This window comes from Triticum aestivum, chromosome 6D (genome assembly GCF_018294505.1).
Source record: "Triticum aestivum cultivar Chinese Spring chromosome 6D, IWGSC CS RefSeq v2.1, whole genome shotgun sequence".
Classification (NCBI taxonomy): domain Eukaryota; kingdom Viridiplantae; phylum Streptophyta; class Magnoliopsida; order Poales; family Poaceae; genus Triticum; species Triticum aestivum.
In genome coordinates, this window is record NC_057811.1 from 459,273,613 (window position 1) to 459,295,435 (window position 21,823).

Sequence of the window (21,823 nt, forward strand, 5' to 3'; positions counted from 1 at the left end):
TGTTAAAAAATGACAAAGTATCAAAAAGACAAGCAATTAAAACCAATGAATACAAAAAAAAACCCAAAGAAGAAACAGAGAATAGTGAAGAAAGAATGAAAAATCGAGAAAATAATAATCTACATCTATGCCAATATAAAAAGACACAAAGGCACGGTTCCAACAAATCACAGCCATCAAACCAGGCCAATCCAACAACCCATACTGCTCCACTGGTGAGCGTTCAAGACATTTAGCATGCTATTAATATCATATGAAATATCAATTTCTGCACTAACACTCAAATACTCCCCTGCCTAATTTATGCGTGTAACTAATACTCCCTCCGTCCTAAAATAAGTGACTCAACTTTATACTAACTTTGAACTAAAGTTAGTGCAATGTTGAGTCACTTATTTTGGGACGGAGGGAGTATATTCCAAATATCAACGTGTGTATCAGTATAAAAAACCCGAAGGGGCAGATCCAGTAAATCTTCAAACTAGGCCAATCCAACAACTCAGACTACTCCAATGTTGTGTGCTCAACACGTTTAGCATATAGTTAATATCATACCAAATATCAATTCCAACACTAGTCGCATTCGCATAGTTAAGACGCAAATAATACCCTACCTAATATATGCGTGCAATTAATATATTTCATAATATCAACATGTGTTGCATGTACGAATTTACTAGTGAGAAAACAAAGGAAACCAGAGAAAAAAATAAAATATGAAAGAAAACCGATGAAAACCAAAGAAAAATAATAAAAAATACAAGCAAGAAAAGAAAAACAGGAAAACCAAAGGTAGCTAACCTACAACGACCGCCACGAGCTGCAGCGAACAACCGCTCTAAATGGGCCAGACCGCTAATCTAAGCAAAACGGTGGGAACCCTCGATAAGCGTCAGCGCCAGTTGGGCCGACCCAGGCATGCGGGAATAAGAACCTCGTTTTCAGTTTATTCACGTTTTTTATTTTCATTTTTACCTTTCCTTTTTACTTTACTTTATACTTTCAAATATTCTAAAGAAATATATTACAAAAATCACTCTATATAAAACATTTGAAAAATGTTGATCAAACTTTAAAAAAATGTTAAATATGTATAGAGAAAATGTTTATCGCGTATTAGGAAAACTTATACAAAAAAAATGTATGAAACAAATTGATCATGTATTTTTTTGAATGGTAATCAAGCATATGACAGAAAATGTTGAACAACTGTTTGGAAAATGTTAATCAAGCATTTGGAAAGTGTTAAATGTGCATAGAAAAAAATGTTGACCATGTATTAAAAAGATGATGGAAAACATTTGATCATCTGCATAAAAATATTAATCAAGCAATTTATTAAATGTTGAAAAATTATGTGAAAACTTTTTATCAAGCATTAAACATCTTGTAAAAATTATCGAAAAAATGTTGACCATTGTATTAAAAAACTGATGGAAAATTTTGATCATGTATATAAATTTTTTAATCATGCATTTGTAAAAATGTAAATCGAACATTTTTTTTTTACTATAAGTTCAAAAAATGCTAATATTGCATTTGAAAAATGTTAATCAAGTATTTAAAAATGTTAAATATGCATAAGAAAAATGTTGACCATGTATTACGAGATCTTATTGTTGTATTTGCAAAAATTTTATCAAGTATTTCAAAAAGTTTGAAAGTGTGTATAGAAAAATATTGACCATGTATTAATAAAAGGCTAATCTTGTATTTGAAGAATATTAATCAACCATTTGAAAACTGTTAAAGATGTGTGTAGAAAAATGTTTACCATCTATTAATAAAATGTGAAACTTGTATTGGAAAAACATTAAACGTGTATTAGGAAAATGAACGAAAATTGTAGAATGGAAACCAAAAGAAACAAAAGAAACCAAAAAATGGAAGCAGGAACGAAACGAAATAAACCACAGAAAATGAAAGGTAAAACAAAAAAAATCTGCCGAAAGAACGAAAAAAGGGAGAAGAAAAAATAAAAGAAACTGGAGAAGAAAAAAAGGAAAATAAAAAAAGAAACAAAATAAAAAGCTAAAAAAAACAAGAAAACCAATGGAAAAAACAGCTCGGTTTGCCTCTAGCAAGCCGCGCGCCTGGTGCTTATCATGTGGAGAATGCTGGCACAGTGGCAAGCTATGCCGATGAACTTCCACGAGTCCAGTGATCGATCCATGCTTCTTTTTCCTTCGACTATGTGCTAATAGACATGCCTGAATACTGTAGACCCTGCTTTTCCTTCAACTATGCGCTTATGGACAGGCCCAACCCTATTTTTCCTCCAACTGTGTGCTAATAAACATGCCCGAATACTGTTGAGCCTTCAGCGAGATTTCATACCGTCTCGCTTAATGCAAGATATAGTCGCTGCGGGAAAGCTGCATCACCGCAGCGAACAGGAGAACAGTGAGCCCAAACTACGACAGCCCAGCTCGGCTTGCGAATCAATGATGCGTGTCGTTGTTGAGAAGCATCAATTATCGAGCGATTTGTACTGTGGCATCGCCCATAACGACCGTAAGCGCAACTCCAACAGCTAAAACTATAGTTTATGCGAAGTTGGGGCAAAAAGAGCCTCCAACATCTCCCATAAACCCAGATTTTTTATGGAATCCCGTAAAAACACATCCCCCGTCATCCAAGTTTACGGGAAGATTGTCTTCCCGTATACTTTTGGTGGGTGGATAACCACCTGAATCTTCACGAGCTGAACGCCGGACCATCCCACGCCACCGCAGCGGATACATCCGTAAGGCCGCCCACGCCGCGAGGCCACCGCCGCTGCCACTGCTGCCGCCGTCGTGAGGTCACCGTCGTCGGCGCCATTGCCGCAGCTCTGCCTGCCTTGCCCGCAAAGCCAGCTGTCGCCGCTCCGCCGCCACGTGCCGCTTCAGCCGTCAGGTGCGCCACCGCCGCTCGTTGTCCCGTCCCTGTCACTCACATGTGGCCCCTTTGCTTTTGCTAGAGTTTTTAAATTGAAAATAGAAAAATAAAGATTTTACGGGATGATGCCTAAGGGACTGAGAAAAGTGACTCTCCAAAAACTTCCCATAAATAATAGAGCAATCCCGTACACTTTTAGGGATGTTTTTTCAGGGAACTCTTGGAGTTGCTCCAAATGAGTTAGGCTCGAAGCGCCTCGTGCTTTTGCCATGAGTCAGTGTAGGAGCTTGTTTTTTTTCTCTTCTGATTTTCGGTTCACTTTTTTGTTTTTGTTTTCCGTTTTCTTATGTTTTGCTTTTCTGTTTTTATATTTGTTTCCACCATCGTCTCTTTTAATTTTTCTATTATCATTTTCCGTTTTCCCTATTATTTTTGAAAGTTTTCATCCCACATTTAGAAAATGTTAATCACGTATTTGATAAAAGTTGAACATGTATAAAAATGATCCCAGTGTACAAGAAAAATGTGCAACATGCATGTAAAGTAGCCATAAAAACATGTATTTTAAATATATTAATCATGTAATTAAAAATACAAAATGTGTATAAAATGTTTTAGGTGTATTTGAAAGATATGCAATGACTACGAAAAAGTAGACATCAAAACATATGTTTGAAAAAAATGTTAATCATGTATTTGAAAAATGCTAGACCTGTATAGAAAATATTTCATGTGTATACCAAAAATATACTATTTTGGAAGAAAAAAATAAACACAGAAACATATATTTGATAAAAAATAATAATGTGTTTAAAAATGCTGAACATGTATACAAATGTTTCTAATGTACACAAAAATTTACAATTCCTAAGGAAAAAATAGACATGTGTTAAAAAAAAGTAGACATCAAAACATATATTTGAAAAGGATGTTAACAATGTATTTGGAAATGTTAAACATTATTACATTGTGAAAAAAATGATTCCGATGAATATGAAAAACGTACATTGTGTGTGAAACAATAAACATCAAAACATATATTCAAGAAAAATGCTAATTATGTATAAAAAATGTACCTGGTGTGTACAAAACATGTTCAATATATATCTCTAAAAGTAGACATCAAAACGTATATTTCAATAAAATTTATCAAATATTTAATGAATCTTAAATGCTTATAAAAAATATCCAAAAACTGGTAGAGAAGCATACAAAACAAAGGAAACCTATGAAATATGAGAAAGAATAAAAAGGAAAGAAAAGAATAAATAAAATGAAAGAAACCAGTATAGAAACATACAAGATAGAGAAAACCGGTGAAACCCAAAGAGGGAGAACAAGAAAAAATGAAGAGAAAAAGAAAGAAAAACAAACAAAAACCTAATAAAGAAGAAAAGCAAGGAAAAAAAAACAAAGAAGCCGAAGAAAACAAATAGAGAATCATAAAATCTTTGAAAAGCATAAGAAAGTTAAGAAAAAACAACAATGAAAACAAAATAAACCCATAAGAGAAAACAGAAAAAAAATGAAAAAATGAAAATGAAAACAGAGAAAATAAAGAAAGAAAAAAGGCCAATGAAAACTAGATAGTGCAACCAACCGTGAAGAAAGGAAAACCAGCTAAGCAGTACCGCGAGCGATCGAAACCCGAAGAACGAACGAAACCCGAGCAGTAGCGAGCGAAAAAAAGCCCCAATGAAGTGGGCACAGCCCAGTAATAACGCGAGGTGGAAAACCTTCACGCGAGCTGGACGTATGTGTCGCACTAAGCGATGTATAGTCCTGGCAGTCGTCGTCGTGTTCAATCGATGCCCGCGTCTAAATGTTCATCAACTAAAAAAGTGTTTGTGAATTTCTAACATTGTTCCCCAAATTCCAAAAAAAAATGTGAGTCAATTCAATTAAAATGTTCATGGATTTCAATAAAAATATTCACAATTTCAAAAAATGTTGGTGATTTAAACAAATGGTCATGATTTTCTAAAATGTTCGCAAATTTGGAAAATGCTGATGGTTTCGCAAAATATTCAGGAATTTGAAAAAATGTCATGACTCTTAGAGAATGTTCAAGATATTTTAAAAGAAATGAAAAAGAAAATAAAAATAAAAATTTAAGAACGGATATAAAAAGATTAAAACAAACATGAAAAAAGGAATAAAAAAACAAGAACGAAAATGAAAAGGCAGAAAAACACTGAAAAGAGAAAAACACAAAAAGGAGAAAAAAAAAAAGGGCGGGGGAAAGCTAGTTGAGCCGGCCAAAAAATGCACGGGCGTGGAGTTGGGGGCAAATAATATCTGGTGCACTGGTGCTTGTGATGCTAGCAATGCACCCAACTCATGCTGCACATTCTAAAATATTCAAAAAAAATGGAAAAAAAATTTAGCATATTCACACAACATTAACTTAGGTTGTCACAAAAATGAAGTCAAAACTCGAAAGATAACTCAAAAAACAAAAATAATAAATTCAACACTGAATACTACTCCCTCCATCCCATAATAGTGTCAAAAATACTCTTGTATTATGGGACTAAGGGAGTACATAACGTTGGTTGGGCTTTGGATTTGACCCATGATCACGTTAATGTCAAATTTGTTGGTTTTGCATCTCAATAAATATTTCAAATTTTGATACGAAATTTTTTGACAGCATACATTGATTTTGTCTCAATGTGCTAGATCTTTTAGAACGATCCACTGCATGTGGTGTACTGGTAGCACCACACAAGTGTGGGCGCACCGGATACATTCTGTTTCCGGCGCGTAAAATAGGAGTGGCCGTCCCAGGCCTCATCGCCCGCGCGCGGCAGACGGGGCCATCTCCGATGCTGGCAGCAAAACTGCATCAAGCATCGAGATCATGTCCATCCTTGTCGCTGTGGAAGTCAAGTCAGTAATGGTACTCAAGCAGTTAGTTGATGATCATTCAAGCGCTTAACTGGCATCCATCCTTTCTGCCCAAGCATGAGGTCCTCTCCAATCCGTATTACCAGCCTAGGCGACCATGATTGCTCTCGATTGTACAGACAGCGGGATCGGAAAGAGCCCCACGGCTGCCTTTTTCGCTGGCTATAACCGATCCATCATCCATCGATCCGGCCCTCATGGTGGTGGTAACCTCGGTGTTCTTCCAGGCTATCAGTGGTCAGGCATCGAGTGTGAGTGCAAAAAAATCAATGGTCCAGCAGAGCTCAACTTTACGACAGGGCCGGGGCAAGCACTGATACTTACCATGATCTGTGATCCATCGCACTGATGCATGCAACTCGCTCTGGATCATGGCCTCATGGATGATATGGATAATCACCTTATCAACATGACAACAAAGAAAGGCTTTAGAAATGTTAATTAGTACAGTAGTATGAATGTATGATCTTCTGACGCCTTCATTGGATTCTATGGTGAATGATTTTCGTCGAAACGGCACTGTTCTATCCTCCCGTACGTATGTAATCTTGGCAGGTATGGCAGTACCAGTACAGTACATGTGGTGGCTTGCTGGAGTAGCAAAGGCTGCAGGCCTCGTTATTGATTTCAGGCTTTTCATGATATCCCACGGCAATGATCGATCCAGGCACCGCACGCACGACGGTAATGGTTTCAGCATGATGATCCACCAACGGTAATGTTGTCCTTGAGAAGGTGGGCATTTATGCCTCCAAAAATACTCACTAAGATAAAATGATGATGAATGGCGACTCTAATGTCTGAAGTTTCAGAAGATAATGTTCAGTAGTGCAACCCAGCCCAATTCAGCATCCGCGCTACAGATTTCCCGTGGCACAGGATATGGCTTGGCACTCACACCATAGACGTGCTGATACCATATGGAGCAAGCTCGGCTATACCATTCCGGGGACTGCCTACCTGCCCCACGGCCACGAGCTGCCCCTGTTGTATTTGGTGGTGGTGGTATATCTTGTCACACTACTCCCGCTGTGTCTGTGGCAATTGGTCCAATCTTGAATCTTGTCCCGATGTTCGTTTGCTTTACCCTTTACCTTTACCTGCTGTTATGGTCCCGGCCGGCTACATACTACATAGAGAGAGTTCCGTTGGGACACATTGAATCCGATCAGATATGCTACGATCTCTTGTGTACTAGTAATTAGGATGTACCCCATGCATGATTTATTACGCAAATATACAGCGGCCCGTGCATTCCTCTGTAGTAGATACGCAACAGTACTGTTATTCGGCATTCACTACGGGTGTATAGGTGCTGCTCTGTTAAACTGTAATTTACATCTGAAGTTAATCACATTGTAAGAAGAGATGAACAGTGACCTTTGCATCCTACAGGACGTGCTCATTCAGGTCCTAGCCGTTTTAACACTGTTACAGATAATACTCCATCCGTCCCATAATATAAAAGCATAGTGTCAAAAACGCTCTTATATTATGGAACAGAGGGAGTACATTGGTTCGTGCATTCTTCAGTACTGTTAATTAGAGAAACTCCAACGCGCCGACCCAAACGGACGGCGTTTTTTTTTCGTTTTTTTGTCCGTTTGGGTCGGCCGCCCGCTCGGCGTCCGTCCTCTTTTTTGTTTGGGTCGGCAGTGCGCCCAACGCACCGACCCATATCATGTCCGTGCACAAATTTGAAAAAGCCCCGCGGTCGTAGATCATGCCAACGGCCATGCCGTCGCTCAAAGTTCATGCCGGCACCATGTCAGCGGCCGGCATACAATGCCAACTTCAAAAAATACCACACAGTTCATGCGGGCGCACTTGCCAGCGGTCAGCACACATGCCTGCGCACAAAAAGGGGTGGGAGTTGAGTTCGACCACGCCATCGCGGCCATGGCCATGCCAGCACACTTGCCGGCATACAAAAAAGGATGGCGCTCGCCGCCATAGATCACTCGTCGTCGAACTTGAGCATGTCGGCCTGCATCTTCTCGAACCACGGCCTCTTCCTTGGCGACACGGTGTTGAGATCCACCTTCATGATCTCCACCCCTGTCATCATGCTAGTGAGAGCCACCTCTTTCGCCTTGGTCTTTGCATTGGCGGCCATGATCTCTAGCATCTTGGCTTGCTTCTCCGCCTCCATCTCAAGCATCCTCGTTTGCTTCTCCGCACTTGCGTCCGCCGCGTGCCTCCGGCCCTTTCTCTTTGCTGACTCCCTCGCCCGCTGCTCGGGGGTGAGCTTTTTCTTCGGCTTGGGCGCGGCGGCGGTCTTGCCGGGGGGGGGGGGGGGGGGGGGGCTTGCCTTTGCCGGAGGGTGCGGTCGTCAATGCCGGACGAGGTGAGGGAGGCGAGGCCGGCGGTGGCATCGAGGTCATCGTCCATGGCGAGCGGCGGGAGCGCACGCGGGCGGGGGGGGGGGGGGGTTGAGGAAAGTGGAGGGAAATGGTGGAGGCTGCCACCGACTGGCAGGCCAAGGGGAGTAGTTGGCGCGCGTCCGTCTCGTGTCCGCGCCGACGCAAATGAGACTCAAAAATGAGTCGGGAATGGGTCGGCGGGCCGACGAAAAGCGGACGCGCGTCCGTTTGGGTCGGCACGTTGGGCCGACTTTTTTGTCTGCCACGACCCAAACGGACGCGCGCGGACGAAATGGGTCGCCTCGTTGGAGTTGCTCTTACAGCTTACGCACATGGAATACATCACTTTTTCTCTAACCATTTTCACCCCTTCTCTTTGGTGCCTAGAGCAAACTCTCCCCTCCCAATTTCACCGGGAGCCCGGCGGTGGTGGCAAGGAGGGGAATCCCGGTACCTTCGCCCTTGCTAGTAGTTTAGATTATGTTTTTTTAGTCATTGCGGTTGCAACGCACGGGTTGATGGCGACGCTTCTTCAAGTTTGTCTTCCAGGCTCTAATTCTCCTCGAGTTCGTCCATCTGGACGTAGTTGACGGAGCTTCGACATAGATTTTCGTCGTCTCCTTGGGGCGGCGAGGTTACGATTTCTCGTCCTGCGTGGACGACGATGAGATTTGTTGTCGGTTGCTTCAAATCTTGTTCAACGGCGACAACTACGGCTCCAATGAGTGGGTTCTTAGGTGCATGTGCATGAAGACTTCCCCGTTGTTGTCAACAAGGTCAAGCCGGCTCTAATGGGGGAGCGACATCGTCGCGTCGGCGACTTCGTTGTGACGAAGTTCGTGGTCATTCGATGGTCTAGAGACCTTGATGTGGTTTTCATTATGTGTGAGATGCGAACTTTTATACGAAAGAAAAAAAGAACAGTACTGTTATTTGGCATTGATTATGTCTGTACAAATTACTCTGTTAAATTTCATGTAATCCATACGTGAAGCTAATCACATACTCTGTTCGTCTAAAAATCTTGTCCCAAGTTTATCCTTTAAATGAATGTATCTAACACTAACTTGATGCTAGATACATTCATTTAAGGGATAATTTTTTCGAATGGATGGGGTAGTAGTAATAGATAAACAGTACGTGCCTATTCAGGTCCTGGCTGCTTTTTTTATTCGCAAAAAAAAGGCCCTAGCTGTTTTTAACCGTGCTGCGACACAAAGGCGACAAGCCGCTCCTCTAATGATTTACCGTTACAGCTTGATGAAGTTTGCTCGTCAATAGTACCATGATTTTGTGAAATGGCACTACTGTTGGAAATATGCCCTAGAGGCAATAATAAATAGGTTATTATTATATTTCCTTGTTCATGATAATCGTTTATTATCCATGCTAGAATTGTATTGATAGGAAACTCAGATACATGTGTGGATACATAGACAACACCATGTCCCTAGTAAGCCTCTAGGAGACTAGCTCGTTGATCAAAAGATGGTTACGGTTTCCTGACCATGGACATTGGATGTCGTTGATAACGGGATCACATCATTAGGAGAATGATTTGATGGACAAGACCCAATCCTAAGCCTAGCACAAGATCGTGTAGTTCGTTTGCTCAGAGCTTTTCTAATGTCAAGTATCACTTCCTTAGACCATGAGATTGTGCAACTCCCGGATACCGTAGGAATGCTTTGGGTGTACCAAACGTCACAACGTAACTGGGTGGCTATAAAGGTGCACTACGGGTATCTCCGAAAGTGTCTGTTGGGTTGGCACGAATCGAGACTGGGATTTGTCACTCCGTGTGAACGGAGAGGTATCTCTGGGCCCACTCGGTAGGACATCATCATAATGTGCACAGTGTGACCAAGGAGTTGATCACGGGATGATGTGAGTTACGGAACGAGTAAAGAGACTTGCCGGTAACGAGATTGAACAAGGTATAGGGATACCGACGATCGAATCTCGGGCAAGTAACATACCGTTAGACAAAGGGAATTGAATACGGGATTGATTGAATCCCCGACATCGTGGTTCATCCGATGAGATCATCGTGGAACATGTGGGAGCCAACATGGGTATCCAGATCCCGCTGTTGGTTATTGACCGGAGAACGTCTCGGTCATGTCTGCATGGTTCCCGAACCCGTAGGGTCTACACGCTTAAGGTTCGATGACGCTAGGGTTATAGGGAAAGCATGTACGTGGTTACCGAATGTTGTTCGGAGTCCCGGATGAGATCCCGGACGTCACGAGGAGTTCCGGAATGGTCCGGAGGTAAAGATTTATATATGGGAAGTCCTGTTTTGGTCACCGGAAAAGTTTCGGGTGAAATCGGTAATGTACCGGGACCACCGGGAGGGTCCCGGGGGTCCACCAAGTGGGGCCACCAGCCCCAGAAGGCTGCGTGGGCCAAGTGTGGGAGGGGACCAGCCCCAGGTGGGCTGGTGCGCCCCCCACCAAGGCCCAAGGCGCATGGGAGAGTGGGAGGGGGCAAACCCTAGGTCCAGATGGGCCTTAGGGCCCATGTAGTGGGGCGCCTCCCCCTCTCCTCCCCTTGGCCGCCCCCCTTGATGGGATCTAGGGCTGGCCGCCTCCTCTTGGGGGTGGAAACCCTAAGGGGGGCGCAGCCCCCTTCCCCCTATATATACTTGAGGTTTGGGCTGCCATACACACACGAGAAAGTCTCCTTTTGGTGCTGCCCTACCCCTCTCCCTCCTCCTCCTCTCCCGCGGTGCTTGGCGAAGCCCTGCGGGATTGCCACGCTCCTCCACCACCACCATGCCGTCGTGTTGCTGCTGGATGGAGTCTTCCCCAACCTCTCCCTCTCTCCTTGCTGGATCAAGGCGTGGGAGACGTCACCGGGCTGCACGTGTGTTGAACGCGGAGGCACCGTTCTTTCGGTGCTTAGATCGGAATCAACCGCGATCTGAATCGCTACGAGTACGACTCCCTCATCCGCGTTCTTGCAACGCTTCCGCATCGCGATCTACAAGGGTATGTAGATTCACTCCCCTTCCCCTCGTTGCTAGATTACTCCATAGATTGATCTTGGTGATGCGTAGAAAATTTTGAATTTCTGCTACGTTCTCCAACAACTACCACCGGAATCGTGCAGTACCGCGATCTAGTGTTTAAATGGAGCACTAGTGTGCCTGTCTTCTTCTGATGGATGAAGCTGGTCCCGGCTCTGCCATAATAACTACACAAATTTCCCCTTCGATCGCCTTGTGGCATGGATTCAGCACGGACGGATCGTGTTTGCAAGCAGGCAGACAACATTTAAAACCGGCACGCGCCGTGGCTCTCCAACAGGAGGATTTGTCAGTATCTCCGGTGCCCATACCACTGCAATCTACTCCCTCCGTCCGAAAAAACTTATCACTTAAATGGATATATCTAACACCAGCTTAGTGCTAGATATATCCATTTAAGGAACAATTTTGGGACCAGTTTTTCCGGACGGATGGAGTACAAACTAGTAATGGGATGTACTACCAGCTAGGAGTAGTGCTGATCTGATTATCAACATAGGTTTCAACCCTTCATGTCCTACTCTAGTAACTAGAAATTCAGTAGCACGATCCAGTGATCCTACTGGCGAAAGATGGATGCTGCTGGACCTGCAGCGGTTGCTTGCAGTTGCAGGCGTTCGTGCTGACATGCACTGCACGTCATTGTACAGACAGTCGCTGGTGCATGGATCATGCGCGTATTGCCGGCGTTCCCTTTTCTTTTCCTCGGAGATACCCTGCACTTTTTCGACGCGCAGCCAGGAGCGAGATCCACTTTGACTGGCAGGCTACCGCTCCTCAGCTTTTAGCCCAAAAATGTGAGCTGCCTGCAGCCCTCTACCTGGAGCAGGCAGAGTCCCGTGCCTCCATCTAAATTAGCCAGAAATGGAGAATCTGCAACTAAATGCATTCCACACGCTAATGATGAGTCTATCCACCAATGTACGTGGCTGCCAGATCAGATACGAGTAGTTGTCAGAGGTAGGGCCGTGCTAGCAGTAGCAGTAGCAGTAGGCATTAGTTTGTGACTGAGTAAGGTGCGGTTAATTATGGCCATTGGTAAAGCATGAAAGACCTTGAGCTGGGTACCGCTAGTGCTACCACTGTACCACTCCTGCTTAATTATTACCGTTAGCACTACTGGTTACCACCACTTGGCTACTTTGATTGATCCGATCTACTGCCTTTTTATCAGGCTCCAACGCTGCTTCTTCTGCTGCAGCTGCCCCCTCTGCCATCAATCTGCATATGGTTCCATATCTGCTTTCACGGTCCACTGGCTACAGTGAGTGAGTCTATCTGTTTACCTAAGCAGCTTTCTGTTGACAATGACACACCCTTTGCCCTTTTTAGCTGGCCAAGTTTAGCTTCCAGCGACCCAGCAGCTCAACGCTCTGTCCGTTCTAGCAGTAGCAGTAGACAGTAATGGCGTCCCGAAAGGCATTGGTCAGATGGGGTTTTGGGTTTTGTATTTGTTTGCGAATATCCCACAAGTCATCTTCTTCTCGCGAGCTCATTTGAGCCTGTGATGAACACTAAAATGCCCAAAATAAAACAAAAATTTCTGAATTTTTCTCGTGGCAAACTACAAATGTTTTCAGCGTTTGCCAAATTTCATCATGAAATGACATCCACGAAAGTCGTGAGGGAAAAAAAATCGGCACTCAGAAATGCTTTAAAAAATAACACTTTTAAAGCATTGATTTTTTTTTTGCCACCACGACTTCCACGATTGTCATTTAAGGGCATTTCTAACCGATCCCTTATCCGGCTGTAAGGGAGTAAATTTGAGATTTTCTCCTCTCAGTCGCACCTAGCTGATCCCTTATACCGGTTAGTGGAGTAAATTTTTTACTCCATCCCTATTTATCTCCTTATATTTACTCGCTCGTGGCGGCCGAGTAAAAACCTCCGCCTCTCTCTTCCTCTCCTCCACCACCTCTTCTCCCCCTCGCCCCGCCACCGGCACGTCCCCTGCCCTGATCCGCCGCACCCTCTCCTCCCGATGGCCGGACGCGGTGGCCGCCGCTCCCCTCCACCGATCCGCCGTCACTTCCTCGACCCGCCGCCGCTCCGCTCGGCCGATCCGCCCACCGCTGCAACCCTCCTCTGATTTGAGGACTTCTCGGAGCTCCCTCCGCCGCGGCCACTGACGAGGACCTTCCTCGGCGTCTGACAACGGTCATGGGGGACGTGGGTGGCGGAAATCACCAACCGGAGAGCCACAAGCGAATGTGGGTTGGGTCGTTCCACACGGTTGAGCTCGCGGCCATGGAGTACAACCGGTGGCAGGTCTGGCTCCACGGCCGCGAGGCGAGGCTCAACTTCCCCTTCGGGACGGCTCCGCTTCACCTTGTCCCACCGGAGGCGGGGGTGGTGAGCGCTTAGATGGTGCGGGAGGACCATGAGGCGAGGGGGCGCCTTGAGGCGGAGGCCGCCGACAAGGCCTACATGGATGACCTCCGCCGATAGTACCTGGAGCTCGTGGAAGCGGAGCGGGCGGTATTCGCCGTCAATGACGACGAAGTTATCATCATCTCCGACGACGAGGGCGGCAACGAGGGCGACAAGAACGATGGCGGCGACGAAGGTGGCGGGGAGGAGATTGACGTCGAGGAGTGGAGGGAAGGAAATCGACGTCGAGGAGTGGCAGAGCATCTTCCCCAACGACGACGACAACGGCACCAGCTCGGACCCAGCTTGCAACGGGCCTCACCAGGAAGGACTGGCTCGACCTCCACTTCGGCCGAATTTAGTTAAGTTTTTAGTATAGTTTAGTTTTAGTTCAAAGTTATGTTTAATGTTCGGTTGCGAGAATGTTAGCATCATGTGTTGATCCTTCCCAGGCAGCCATCACATATGTGAACTTCAGATCGAAGTCAACAGCAGCTGGCACATTCTGGCTTGTGTAGTGCTTCCTCCCTCTATATGTTGCAGCTTGTTACCTCGGCACTCTGGCAATGACATGAGTACCATCTATTGCTCCAATGCAATCTTGTAATGGCATTACAAGATGTTGTTAGTGCTCACCTTGAAGTATGGCTACAACAGGACAATAACAACATATCAAGGCATGAACTATATACTGTCAGTGCTCACCTTGCAGTACGGATACCATCTTGGGCTAGTATGAATCCAGGTAGGAGTCCGGCCGATTGGTGACCTGATCATCTCTCCTCTGAGCTCCCCAATAACATACAACACTTGCTTGAAGTACCTGGAGATGGTCTCCATTGATCTCCTGAAGGTGTTGTGTACAACCCCGAACCTCTGGTTATGACCAACAACGTGGAGGAACATGGCCACTTGCTCTTCCACAGTGGCGTGGATGCTATCTTCTAGCAGCCCCTGCTCCTGAACTTTGCACAAGCCTGGCGAAAGGTGCTCTTTTCATTCGAAGCATCCACAGAGCCTCGGTGTCGTTGCAGCTATTGATGTAGTGCAGATTCGCTATCCTCTCCTGATCCGGATTAATATCAGACCATACTGGATGAGAGGTTTCTCATTCCAACGAACGGCTCTCTTATGGACCAACAGGATCCAGGCCTGTACCACAGCTATCAGCGATGCTGCCTGAAATAGAAGCTATGTCCGTTCATCCACAACCTAAGCGACATCCATAATGCGGTCAGCAATGGCGCTATCGATCCTAAACGGTCCTATCGAACGACCTAACACATAATAGAGGAGGGGAGGGGTAGCTTACCAGCTTCGGGGTCGGGGGAGACATGGCGGAGACAAGGATGACCGGACGGAGTCGAAGAAGAAGGGGAGAAGCAGCTGCCACTGCCGGGGAGTGCTGCTGCCGCCACTTGCTGCTGCAGGGGAGTGTCGTAGCCGCAGATCCGAGTCGCTACCGCCGTCGCAACCGCAGATCTGAGTCGCCGCCGCCGCCGGTGCCAAGAACAAAGGAGGGCTTCTCCTACGGCTAGGGGTGAGCGAGTAAATGAGGTGGTGAGGGTATATTTCACGCCATCCCCCCTCAGCTGATTTTTCCCTCCCGCCATCTCCAACAGGAACCCCCTGTCCCGTGCCCTACGCCGCGTCTTCATTTTTCGCCCGACTTAGGCTGGCTCGCTGGAAACGGCCGATGCAAGACAGACCACTTGCAGGCAACCAAAAGGTCCAAAAACATCCCGCGCAGGCCTGATTGGGCTGTATGCAGCCTACCAAACGCATCCAAAGCACTAGACAGTAGTTTGTGACTAAGTTGGTGAAGGTGCGGTTAATAATGGCCATTGGTAAAGCACGAAAGACCTTGGCTGAGTACTATCACCACTGTACCATTCCTGCTTAATTATTACTGCTGGTACTCCACTTGGCTACTTTGATTCGATCTACTGCCTTTTCATCAGGCTCCAGCACTGCTTCTTCTGCTGCAGCTGCCCCCTCTGCCATCAGTGAGTCTGCATATGGTTTCATATCTGTTTTCACAGACCACTGGCTACAATGATCAGTGAGTGAGTCTGTTTACCTAAGCAGCTTTCTGTTGACACCAAACCCCTTGCCCTTTTTAGCTGGCCAAGTTTAGCTTCCAGCAATCGAGCAGCTCAACACTCTGTCTGTGCTAGCAGTAGCAGTAGACAGTAATGGCGTCTCCATAGGCATTGGTCAAATGGGTTTTTGGGTTTTGTATTTGTTTGCGAATATCTCGGAAGTCATCTTCTTGTCGCGAGCTCATTTGAGCTTGCGATGAACACTAAAATCCCCAAAATAAAAAAAATATTTCTGAATTTTTCTCGTGGCAAACTATAAATGTCTTCAGTGCTTGCAAAATTCCATCATGAAATTACATCCGTGAAAGTCGTGGGGAAAAAATCGGCACTCTGAAATGCTTTAAAAATAACTCTTTTAAAGCATTGTTTTTTTGCCACGACTTCCATGATTGTCATGTAAGGAAGAAATTTTGTGAGCAATCAAAACATTTTTCAATGTTTGCACCAACAAAAATTCAGAAATTTTGAATTTTTTTACTTTTTAGGATCTTTACAGTTCACTCGAACTCATTTGAGCTCGAGTTCAGAAACACCACGTTCGAGTATCCCTACTTGTTTATGGATAAAGTGATATCCAACACGACATAAAGTTTCTACGCTGGAGCTCAAATGCACCTTCATGAACACTAAAATTAAAAAAAGGTTAAAATTTAGGAAATTCTTCATTTTTTCTGGCAACAAACATTGTTAAACTATCTTCCTACGTGCACCTTTTCGTGGCGAAATCACGTTTGTGGATGTCTGGAAAAAAAATCAACACTGCGAATGCTTTAAAAGATAGTCTTTTTGGAGCCTTTTTTTGCCTAGTCCTACATGAATGTGATTTCATCACGAAAATTTACACAAAGGAAGGCGGAAGGGGTCGGGGCGGGGTCGGGATGTCGCGCCTACGTTAGGAAGGAGGCGGGGATGCTGGTGGATAACTTTTTTCTACTAATTTAGTCCGAATAAGTACCCTTTCGTTTCTTTTTACTCCATATATAAGAATTGGCTCGAGTCAAAGTTCGTAAAGCTTGACCACTTCATAGAAAAAATATCAACATTCACAATACAAAATCAATATCATGATCATGAAATTAATTTTCATATTGTGTAACTCTAGTATTTGTAGATGTTGATGTCTTTCAACGTTAATTTAATCAAACTTTGCAAAGTTTGACTTTAAACAAATCTTATGTAATACTCGATCCGTCCCATAATATACTAACGTTTTTGACACTGTACAAAGTACTAAAAAGAAACAGAGGAAACAGCGGAGAAGCGTATCACGCCGTTGGAGACGTCTGAAACCTGCAAGGGTTCAGCTCCATCAGGGCCATTTAGTAGTAAAGCACGACAAACCCTGATCCGAGTACAGCAACAGTACTACTAGTCCTGCCTAATTATTTACCACCAGTACCGCCCACCTCTTTACAATTGGCTAATCTGATCGACACTGCTTCTTCTGCTGCAGCTGCTCCCTATCTGTTTCCACGGACCACTGGCCCGATACAGTGAGCCAATTTACATAAGAAGCAGCTTTCCGTTGACAACGACACCAACGCCTAGCCCTTTCGAGCTGGCCAATGCTTCTTCCAGCATTCCGGCAGCGCCCTCTCCGGCTACAGCCGCGCCTCGGCTCCCTCTCCGTGTTAAAAGGGCCGCATGTTTCGCGCTCACTTTTACGTACCCCGCATAGGAAAAACAGGTTTGGGTCGGTGATCGGCGGCGATCGAGAATGTCTGGCGCTGTAGCTGATGGCGACGGCGCAACAGCCGAACGGCGAAAGCGTTTGCCATGTTCGCAAGCAAGTCGTCCGCTCTCTTGCTTATGTGTGGGAGCTAGTGCGGATTTGGTGTTTGGTTATTGCTAGAATCTATGCTAGTGACTAGCAGACCGTGCTGTTCGTAGATACATAAGACTAATCATGCAAGATTTGCATAAAGGATACTACTATGTGCAAGGTCACGAGCTAGGCATGATGCATGCAAGCTATGTGGCTTATCATATTGGGCAAGGTATGGGCATTGGAGTATAAATATTGGACACTGCGTGGTTCTCATTTGTTCAAACACCGCGAGGTGCAAAGTCACCTTGTGCCTACGGCATAGCGATCAGTCTACTAGGAGCACTAGTTAGCGGTACTTTTCGCTGCCCAAACGCGCTGAAACAACCGTCCTTATTTGCAGAGGCCGGGAGTTTACAATGCAAAGAAACAATAATGCTTGATTTACCAAGAATAATGCGCATGGCAAATTATGGTATCCGCCAACAAATGGGCACACATTTAGAACATGTTTCGACAGCTGTTTGGAAATGCCATTTTTTAAATCCTGATTGCAAATGCTTTTTAGTTGAGCGCCCCAACCTCTTGTGATAGCACCATGTCACACGTAGCATGCGGAAAGTTGAAACCTAGTACTACTATCGAGTACAATGAAAAGTGCCAGCATAAACGCTTATCAAGAATGATCGCATGTTCTCCCGACCAAGTTATGCCATTGACACTTTGCCAATGTTCATTGAGGTTTTTAAATTTCATGCGATCCCAGGAAGAGATTGGGTTCCACTACCAAACAGATATATAACGAAACAACTAGAAAAACAGCTGTGGGTGTAAGCCCTGCAGTCTTCATGGTAAAAAAACAACAACTAGAAAAACAACATCCTGGTGCAAAACATAAAAAGCCCTAACAAAAACGTCTCGTGGACGCTGCCGTATAAAACCGCTACAGCAAGAAGAAAACTACAATTACATGGGGAAGAAATCTACAATTACATGGGGATAAACACACTATGGATCCCATCAGAATGGACCACATTAGCAAGATATCGAACGAACAAAGTGGCCCCGGGGTTTTCCTCTTCAATCTTCTCATCTTTTTTACCCTCCTTTTCTTTTATTTTTTCAATCTTCATCAACCATTGCTACTCCATTGTCCTGGCTGGCATCTTCCTCTTTATCAACACACCTTGCCTCTAGCCAGTGTTGGGGAACGTAATAATTTTAAAAAAATTCCTACGCACACGCAAGATCATGGTGATGCATAGCGACGAGAGGGGAGAGTGTGTCCACGTACCCTCGTAGACCGAAAGCGGAAGCGTTAGCACAACGCGGTTGATGTAGTCGTACGTCTTCACGATCCGACCGATCAAGTACCGAACGCACGGCACCTCCGAGTTCAGCACACGTTCAACTCGATGACGTCCCTCGAACTCCGATCCAGCCGAGCTTTGAGGGAGAGTTCCGTCAGCACGACGGCGTGGTGACGATGATGATGTTCTACCGACGCAGGGCTTCGCCTAAGCACCGCTACGATATGACCGAGGTGGATTATGGTGGAAGGGGGCACCGCACACGGCTAAGAGATCCAAGGGATCAATTGTTGTGTCTCTGGGGTGCCCCCTCCTCCGTATATAAAGGGGGGAGGAGGTGCGCCCAAGGGGGGCAATCCTACTTCAAGTAGGATTCCCCCCTCTTTCCTAGTCCAAGTAGGAGAGGGGAAGGAAGGGAAGGAGAAGGAGAAGGAAGGAGAGGGAGGAAAAAGAGGAAAGGGGGGCCGGCCCCCTAGTCTAATTCGGTTTGGGCTAGGGGGCCGCGCGCCCTGCCTCCTCTCTTCCACCACTTGGCCCATGAGGCCCATTGCTTCTTCCTCGTATTCCCGTAACTCACCGGTACCCCCGAAAATACCTGAATCACTTGGAACCTTTCCGATGTCCGAATATAGTCGTCCAATATATCGATCTTTACGTCTCAACCATTTCTAGACTCCTCGTCATGTCCCCGATCTCATCCGGGACTCCGAACTACCTTCGGTACATCAAATCACATAAACTCATAATACAATCGTCATTGAACTTTAAGCGTGCGGACCCTACGGGTTCGAGAACTATGTAGACATGACCGAGACACGTCTCCGGTCAATAACCAATAGCGGAACCTGGATGCTCATATTGGCTCCCACATATTCTACGAAGATCTTTATCGGTCAAACCGCATAACAACATACGTTGTTCCCTTTGTCATCGGTATTTTACTTGCCCGAGATTCGATCGTCGGTATCTCAATACCTAGTTCAATCTCGTTACCGGCAAGTCTCTTTACTCGTTCCGTAATACATCATCCCGCAACTAACTCATTAGTTGTAATGCTTGCAAGGCTTAAGTGATGTGCATTACCGAGTGGGCCCTGAGATACCTCTCCGACAATCGGAGTGACAAATCCTAATCTCGAAATACGCCAACCCAACAAGTACCTTCGGAGACACCTGTAGATGATGAGGACATGACTACCTTGGATACGACCAAAAATATTGCATACGTGCATATTTGTCAGGTGATTTCTAGTGCAAACTATTCAATAATCTATTTATGTTATCAAGAACAAAAATACTTCACACACTTTTGTGTTTTGTCTAATTGCAGGTGTATGGGACATTTGTACAATCCACATATGAAGATAAGGCAAAAGGAGAAGTTTAGGTTCTGTTCAAAAAGTCTTCTCACGTCACTTTTGGGTCAAGAGAAAATCGGGTCCAAGTCTCTCACGTTCTGGATTCAGATTTGGACTGCACAGACATACCTGACTCAAAACGCCAATAACTTTTTCATACAGACTCCGAATTGGGTCATTCTTTTTTTGTTGGAAAGTAGATTTCGTCCTCTTTCCAACCCAATTGGATTCACCTTTAAATTCGTCCGGAGCGTTGAGATATGGACGAAACAATCTGACGCTGCAGCAGAATCCGAGTCAAACAACAAGTCCAAAGGTGTTGCATCACCTCCACTTGGGCCCATGAGCCTTGTACGACCTAGGGTTGGTTTTAGGCTGCCTTGGGACGTCCTTCCACCTCCTTGGTCGCCACCCCTTGCTCCCATATAAGTAGATCCATCTAGTAGCTTTTTCCTTGGGATTTGTTTAGTTAAAAGTTAGCCATTGCAACTTTGTGTACTTCGTTTGTGTCCAACGACCAGACCAAGACCGCTTTCGGATCCCCACCTTTATCAATACTTCATCTATATTCGCAATATTCAGATTGCATTATCATATTCTTGCTTGTTCTTCGATTGCGTGCAGGAATAGACCTTCGTGGTCAGGCTGATCGTGCTTCCGGCATTGTCAGTAACCTCAGGAGATTGGTTTAGCGATTGTTAAGGCGCAACGTCGTGCACGTTTGTAGTCGGATTGTCAAAGTCGACTCCACCAAGTTATCATCTCATCGAAAGATCGGGACACCCTCGCCTCTATCAGTAGAGAACCTTTATAATCACCCAGTTACGTTGTGATGTTTGATAGCACACAAAGTGTTCCTCCGGTAAACGGGAGTTGCATAATCTTATAGTCATAGGAACATGTATAAGTCATGAAGAAAGCAATAGCAACATACTAAACGATCAAGTGCTAAGCTAACGGAATGGGTCATGTCAATCAGCCAGAACACCTGGCTTTGCGTTGATGCCATCTTGGATTAGGGGGTGCTTGCCATGTCGGCTCCCAGCCAGGAGGGCCAGGCCGAGCACCCCCATGACGATCAACTAGTGGGTCACGTTCGTCATGCCCAAGAGCGCCAAGATGGATATCTCCCGAAGACTTGGCACACACTCCAAGACTTAGAGGAGGTCTATGTTATCATTGATGTAACCGACCTATGTGTAAACCCTAGGGGTGAGGGCCGTAGATGACAACCTCTCGTACACACACATATGATGGATATCTCTCTCTCTCTCTCTCTCTCTCTCTCACACACACACACACACGATCTCGTGGTAGATCAATATGTAACTCGTACTCCTCGATATCAATACAACCAGAGCAGGACGTAGGCTATTATCTCTTCGAGAGAGCCCGAACTTGGGTAAATCCATGTGTCTCCGGTTACCATCACACCAAGGCTACCAGCCCGGGACCTCCTACCCGAGATCTGCTGGATTTGACTCCATCATGCGCTCCCCCTGTCCATCACCAATTCACCATGCATCTCCAACGTTGTGTGATGTAGGGCTGCTGCTCCTTGCTCTAGCATCACACGACCACCATCAGTTTGTAGACATGCCCAATAGCGCATAAACGAGCATGCATGGCAAATGAATTCTAACATGACATTTTGACAGTTTATGTTCAAAACATACTTTGTTTTGCAAATTTCAAATTCTAAAGAATGGAGAAAGGGTTCTTATGGTGGCTA